Raw genomic sequence first — 7,910 nt, 5'->3', positions numbered from 1 at the left:
AAGAACTTGACTAGCCTACACAGATTCATGAGATGTTCATTGAGCAGGTGTCCACATACTTTTGGTCATGTAGTGTAGCTATCAAATGTAGCTACAAACCATTATTTCAAAGTCAATATAAGCATGTAAAGTAGCTAACTGTAGCTGTAACATCTCCAAAACAAGCAGCACTATCAATTAACCTGTTGGGGGTAGGGGGAAGTATTGACACGGCCGGATAAAAAACGTACCCGATTTAATCTGGTTACTACTCCTGCCCAGTAACTAGAATATGCATATAATTATTGGCTTTGGATAGAAAACACCCTAAAGTTTCTAAAACTGTTTGAATGGTGTCTGAGTATAACAGAACTCATATGGCAGGCAAAAACCTGAGAAGATTCCTTACAGGAAGTGCCCTCTCTGACAAGATCTTGTTCTTCTTGTCTCTGTTTATTGAAGACTGAGGATCTTTGCTGTAACGTGACACTTCCTACGGCTCCCATAGGCTCTCAGAGCCCGGGAAAAAGCTGAATGATATCGAGGCAGGCCCAGGCTGAAACACATTTGCGCGTTTGGCAAGTGGCCGATCAGAGGACAATGGGCTTAGGCGCGTGCACGAGTCGACTCCATGCTTTATTTTCTTTCGTCTTTTTACCTAAACGCAGATTCCCGGTCGGAATATTATCGCTTTTTTACGAGAAAAATGGCATAAAAATTGATTTTAAACAGCGGTTGACATGCTTCGAAGTACGGTAATGGAATATTTAGCATTTTTTTGTCACGAAATGCGCCGTGCTCGTCACCCTTCTTTACCATTCGGATAGTGTCTTGAACGCACGAACAAAACGCCGCTATTTGGATATAACAATGGATTATTTGGGACCAAACCAACATTTGTTATTGAAGTAGAAGTCCTGGGAGTGCATTCTGACAAAGAACACCAAAGGTAATAACATTTTTCTTATAGTAAATCTGACTTTGGTGAGTGCTAAACTTGCTGGGTGTCTAAATAGCTAGCCCTGTGATGCCGGGCTATCTACTTAAAATATTGCAAAATGTGCTTTCACCGAAAAGCTATTTTAAAATCGGACATATCGAGTGCATAGAGGAGTTCTGTATCTATAATTCTTAAAATAATTGTTATGCTTTTTGTGAACGTTTATCGTGAGTAATTTAGTAAATTCACCGGAAGTTTGCGGGGGGTATGCTAGTTCTGAACGTCACATGCTAATGTAAAAAGCTGTTTTTTGATATAAATATGAAGTTGATTGAACAAAACATGCATGTATTGTATAACATAATGTCCTAGGTGTGTCATCTGATGAAGATCATCAAAGGTTAGTGCTGCATTTAGCTGTCTTCTGGGTTTCCACTGGCTGTTACGTAGGTGGGACGATTTCGTCCCGCTGGCCCTAGAGAAGTTAATGAGTCTCTGATTTGTCCATGTGCAACCTGCTAGATCCTCATGTGTCCTGAAAGGAAGAGTTGAAGCAAGACTCTGCCCCATAATCTGTCTATGCAAAAATAAAGCGTGAATCAGTGGGCATGGTGATATTTTGTATGGAGGGCAATGTGTCGAATTTGCTATGTGAGGCCAATTTGAAGAAATAGACGTTTAGTAACCTTGTACTGATATAAGTGGATGCGCATGACATCCCGCCAACTTTGAGGAAAAAACTATTTGATATCGGAGTTGTGCCTGTTGTTCACATGCTAATCCAGTATCTAATTTGCTAGAATGTTCCCACTTCTCCTGCCTGCCATCCGCCCTCGCAGACATTGATTTCCATTGATAGAGGGGAGACTCCAGTTTTATGCCCCCTCAGTCTCGCGTAGTGGAGGAGATCTTTGTGGGCTATACTCAGCCTTGTCCCAGGGTAGTAAGTTGGTAGTCTGTTGATATCCCTCTAGTGGTGTGGGGGCTATGCTCAGCCTTGTCTCAGGGTAGTACATTGGTGGTCTGTTGATATCCCTCTAGTGGTGTGGGGGCTGTGTTTTGGCAAAGTGGGTGGGGTTATGTCCTGCCTGGTTGGCCCTGTCCGGGGCTATCGTCGGACTGGGCCACAGTGTCCCGACCCACCCCTGTCTCAGTCTCCAGTATCTATGCTGCAATAGTCTATGTGCTGGGGGGCTAAGGTCAGTCTGTTAAATCTGGTGTAATTCTCCTGTCTTATCTGGTGTCCTGTGTGAATTTAAGTATGCTCCCTCTAATTCTCTTTCTCTCCCCTCCCAGAGGACCTGAGCCCTAGGATCTTGCCTCAGGACTATCGGGCCTGATGACTTCTGGCTGTCCCCAGTCCACCTGGTCATGCTGCTACTCCAGTTTCAACTGTTCTGCCTGCGGCTAGGGAACCCTGACCTGTTCACCGGACGTGCTACCTTGTCTCGGACCTGCTGTTTTTGACTCTCTCTCTACCGCACTTGCTGTCTCGACCTCTGAATGCTCGGCTATGAAAAGCCTACTGACATTTACTCCTCAGGTACTGACCTGTTGCACCCTTTATAATCATGGATTATTATTTGACCCTGCTAGTCATCTATGAACATTTGAACATCTTGAAGAACAATCTGGCCTTAAAGGACCATGCACTCTTAGAATCTCCACCCGGCACAGACAGAAGAGGACTGGCCACTCTGTCAGAGCCTGGTTCCTTTCTAGGTTTCTTCTTAGGTTCCTACACAAACTAGGGAGTTTTTCCTAGCCACCGTACTTCTACATCTGCATTGTTTGGTGTTTTAGGCTGGTTTTCTATATAGCACTTTGGGACATCTGCTGATGTAAAAAGGGCTTTAAAAATATATTTGATTGATCTTGTCAGAATATACCACCAGGATATACCCCCCCAGACTATCCCCCAGCTGAAGAAGCCAGATGTGGAATGTTGTGTGGTCAGCGTTTGTGTGGTCAGCGTTTGTGAGGCCTGACAGGGTGAAGGAGCTGATCAGAACCCAAGATAAGGCGAACGTGAGTTAAACTGAAAGACACCTGGAGGAAGTGGTTTAGCTGAGGTGGAGAGATACTGAGCTTGAGCAGCCGGTTGAGAGAATGCCAAGAGTGTGCAAAGCTGTCATCAAGGCAAAGGGTGGCTACTTGGAAGAATCTCAAATATAAAATATATTTTGATTTGTTTAACACGTTTTTGCTTACTACATGATTCCATATGTGTTATTTCATAGTTTTGATGTCTTCACTATTATTCTATAATGTAGAAAGAATCAATCAATCAAATGTATTTATAAAGCCCTTTTTACATGAGCCAATGTCACAAAGTGCTATACAGAAACCCAGCCTAAAACCCCAAACATCAAGCAATGCAGATGGAAAAAAATGAAAAACCCTTGAAAGAGTAGTTGTTGTAAAACTTTTGACCGGTAGAATCGCTGCCAAAGGTACTTCAACAAAGTACTGAGTAAAGGGTCTGAATAGTTATTAAAATGTGGCTGTTTGCTAAAATGTCTAAAAACCTGTTTTTGCCTTGTCATTATGGGGTATTGTGATGTCATTATGGGGTATTGTTTGTAGATTGGGGGGGGGGGGTAAACAATTTTAAATATATTTTTGAATAAGGCTGTAACGCAACGCAACAAAATGTGGAAAAAGTCAAGGGGTCTGAAAACTTTCTGAATGCACTGTAAATGTATATGATGGTGTGTGTATAGGCAGTATGGACAGTATATGAATAGAAAATGTGTGCAGAAGTAGGATGAGCCTTGACTAGAAGACAGTATGTCCACTAGAGGTCGACCGATTTAATCGGAATGGCCGATTAATTAGGGCAAATTTCAAGTTTTCATAACAATCGGAAATCGGTATTTTTGGATGCCGATTTGGCCGATTTTGAAATTTTAACTTTTTTTTTTTTTTTTTTGACCTTTTATTTAACTAGGCAAGTCAGTTAAGAACACATTCTTATTTTCAATGACGGCCTAGAAACGGTGGGTTAACTGCCTTGTTCAGGGGCAGAACGACAGATTTTTACCTTGTCAGCTCGGGGATTCAATCTTGCAACCTTACGGTTAACTAGCCAACGCTCTAACCACCTGCTTTACATTGCACTCCACGAGGAGCCTGCCTGTTATGCGAATGCAGTAAGAAGCCAAGGTAAGTTACTAGCTAGCATTAAACTTATCTTATAAAAAACAATCAATCAATCATAATCACTAGTTAACTACACATGGTTGATGATATTACTAGTTTATCTAGCCTGTCCTGCGTTGCATATAATTGCTTAGGTACACGTTGCTCCAACCATAAACATCAATGCCTTTCTTAAAATCAATACACAAGTATATATTTTTAAACCTGCATATTTAGTTAATATTGCCTGCTAACATGAATTTCTTTTAACTGGGGAAAATCTGTCACTTCTCTTGCAACAGAGTCAGGGTATATGCAGCAGTTTGGGCCGCCTGGCTCGTTGCGAACTGTGAAGACTATTTCTTCCTAACAAAGACAGCCGACTTCGCCAAACGGGGGATGACTTAACAAAAGCGCATTTGCGAAAAAAGCACAATCGTTGCACGACTGTACCTAACCATAAACATCAATGCCTTTCTTAAAATCAATACACAGAAGTAAATATTTTTAAACCTGCATATTTAGCTAAAAGAAATCCAGGTTAGCAGGCAATATTAACCAGGTGAAATTGTGTCATTTTGCGTTCATTGCACGCAGAGTCAGGGTATATGCAACAGTTTGGGCCGCCTGGCTCGTTGCGACCTAATTTGCCAGAATTTTGATTGAGTTGACCTTCAATTGGAGGCAGCTGTTCCTCGTTGCCTCTAATTGAAGGTCCTATGGGTGTTTTTCCTTGGGTTTTCGTGGGTAGTTGTTTCTCCGTGTAGTCATTGTACCTTACGGGACTGTTTGTCGTCGTTGTTTTGTTATTTTGTTTTGTGTTCACGTTCTACCTATTAAAGAAGATGAGTGTACACATTCCGCTGCATTTTGGTCCACTGTTTACGACGAACGTGACAGAACTACCCACCACCAACGGACCAAGGAAGGAGCAGCAGAGGAACTATTTGGATTCATGGACATGGGAGGAAATTTTGGACGGGGCAGGACCATGGCACCAGGCTGGGGAGTAACGACGCCCTAAGGAGGAGCTGGAGGCAGCCAAGGCGGAGTGGCGCCGTTACGAGGCATTATACCCGCCGATTGGCAATGTGCGAGAGGCAGCCCCAATACATTTTTTGGGGGGGGCACACGGGGAGTGTGGCTAAGTCAGGTCGTAGACCTAAGCCAACTCCCCGTGCTTATTATGGGGAGCAGCGGATCAGAAGAGCGACGGTCTATGCGGAAGTGCGCACGATCTCGCCCATGCGCACGCACAGTCGGTGCGAGCGATCCCAGACCCTCACAGGTGCCATGCTAGAGTGGGCATCCAGCCAGGTAGGAGTATGCCTGCGCAGCACATCTGGCCACCAGTGCGTCTCCTAGGCCCAGGCTACCCTGCGCCTGCTCTACGCACGGCAGCCATCAGTCCTCTGCACAGCCCAGTTCGCCCTGTGCCAGCACTCCGCCCATGCAGGGCTACTGTTACCACCCAGCCAGGATGGGTTGTGCAGGCTGTGCGCTCCAGACCTCCAGTGCTTACTCATGGACCAGTGTATCCAGTTCCTGCTCCTTGCACTAGCCCTGTGGTGCGTGTTACTGTTCTGGCGCCTCCAAAGCCAGCACCACGCACCAGGCCTCCAGTGTGTCAGCCCGGAGCCTGCAGAGACGGCCCACAGTTCGGAGCCGGCGCAGCCAGAGTCGCCCTACAGTTCGGAACCGGCGCAGCCAGAGTCGCCCTACAGTTCGGAACCGGCGCAGCCAGAGTCGCCCTACAGTTCGGAACCGGCGCAGCCAGAGTCGCTCTACAGTTCGGAACCGGCGCAGCCAGAGTCGCCCTACAGTTCGGAACCGGCGCAGCCAGAGTCGCCCTACAGTTCGGAACCGGCGCAGTCAGAGTCGCCCTACAGTTCGGAACCGGCGCAGCCAGAGTCGCCCTCCAGTCCGGCGCAGCCAGAGTCGCCCTCCAGTCCGGCGCAGCCAGAGTCGCCCTCCAGTCCGGCGCAGCCAGAGTCGCCCTCCAGTCCGGCGCATCCAGAGTCGCCCTCCAGTCCGGCGCAGCCAGAGTCGCCTTCCAGTCCGGCGCATCAGCCCGAGGTCTCCAGCGACGCGCATCAGCCCGAGGTCTCCAGCGACGCGCATCAGCCCGAGGTCTCCAGCGACGCGCATCAGCCCGAGGTCTCCAGCGACGCGCCTCAGCCCGAGGTCTCCAGCGACGCGCCTCAGCCCGAGGTCTCCAGCGACGCGCCTCAGCCCGAGGTCTCCAGCGACGAGCCTCAGCCCGAGGTCTCCAGCGACGAGCCTCAGCCCGAGGTCTCCAGCGACGCGCCTCAGCCCGAGGTCTCCAGCGACGCGCCTCAGCTTGAGGTCTCCAGCGACGCGCCTTAGCCCTGAGCATTCAGCGGGGGTGGACAGGTTAGGTTGGGGACTAAGGCCGGAGCCTGAGCCACCTCCGTAGTCGGAGGAGTGGGGAGGGGGGGTGTAGCACGGGAGCCGTCGGTGACGGTAGCCACCCTCCCTTCCCTCCCTTTAGTTTAGGATTATTTTTGTTTTGGCGTTTATTTTTGTGTTTTTTTGTTTAAGGTGCATCCCGGGTTTGCACCTTTGGGTGGGGGGTACTGTCACGTCCTGACCAGTAAAAGGGGTTGTTTGTTATTGTAGTTTGGTTAGGGCGTGGCAGGGGGTGTTTGTTTAGTGTGTTTCGGGGTTTTGTGGTTAATGTTCTATGTTAGTATATTTCTATGTTCGTTCTAGGTTTTCTATTTCTATGTTTAGTTGATTGAGTTGACTTTCAATTGGAGGCAGCTGTTCCTCGTTGCCTCTAATTGAAGGTCCTATGGGTGTTTTTCCTTGGGTTTTCGTGGGTAGTTGTTTCTCCGTGTAGTCATTGTACCTTGTTTTGTTATTTTGTTTTGTGTTCACGTTCTACCTATTAAAGAAGATGAGTGTACACATTCCCGCTGCATTTTGGTCCACTGTTTACGACGAACGTGACAGCGAGTCACTGAAGCCGGGCTGTGACTGCAGCGTGAGGGGGAACTGGAGGCAGTAAGGTGCATATGCAACAGCTGTACACTGTGGATTTCCTACAGCAAGGCTCAGATCAACATGGCAGTGGTTGATAAAAGGTTATCTTTATAATGTCAAACATTTATCTAACCCCCATAATCATACTTGGTTTCCGTTTCAGTCATGTCTTTGGTCACGTTCATCTCGAGTCATCTAGCTTTCAACCTAACCTTCATGAGTTTAAGGACCTGACATTGAAATGGGTTTAGAATATTTATTGAGGAAATGGAATGGATGTGAGAGGATCCAGGAGAGGAATGAGAATGGACCAGATAAAGCAGATGGCTGCAGATGAAGAATCCAGGGGATGGACTTTAGAGTTTGGCTTGGAGTCGCAGGTAGACATAGTCAGGCCGTGGTAGTTGGGCTGCTGTGGTGATGGCAATCCTCAAAAAGAGAACGCCAAGTTAGTCATACCCTGGAGAGGAAGGAAGCTGTTCTGTACTGCAGGCACTGAATAGTTGCCAATATAGTTGAAGTAGTACAGGCATATGGACGAGATGCCAATGGAGTGACCCAACCTTAGACCCCATGAGAGCAAGCACAAGGCACTGTGGCAAGGAAAAAACTCCAATGAAGGAAGAAAGACAATCCTATTTTTGTTGGTTGGGTAGGATTCCGTTTTTGAGGTAGATGGTGTCTGAAATAAGTGTGCTTGAGTTAATGCAGGTTCCTGACAGGAGGGGCAACCATAGTCAACCGACCGGAGAGAGGGAGAAGTAGTTTAGTGGAAGAAAAGGGGCACGAGGAATAGAACAATCATGGCTGGACAGACGGCAATGCCAAGAACCTGGTGGCATTT

The sequence above is a fragment of the Salmo trutta genome, chromosome 35 (genome assembly GCF_901001165.1).
Source record: "Salmo trutta chromosome 35, fSalTru1.1, whole genome shotgun sequence".
In the NCBI taxonomy this organism is placed as follows: domain Eukaryota; kingdom Metazoa; phylum Chordata; class Actinopteri; order Salmoniformes; family Salmonidae; genus Salmo; species Salmo trutta.
Note: the sequence above shows the minus strand (reverse complement) of the source record.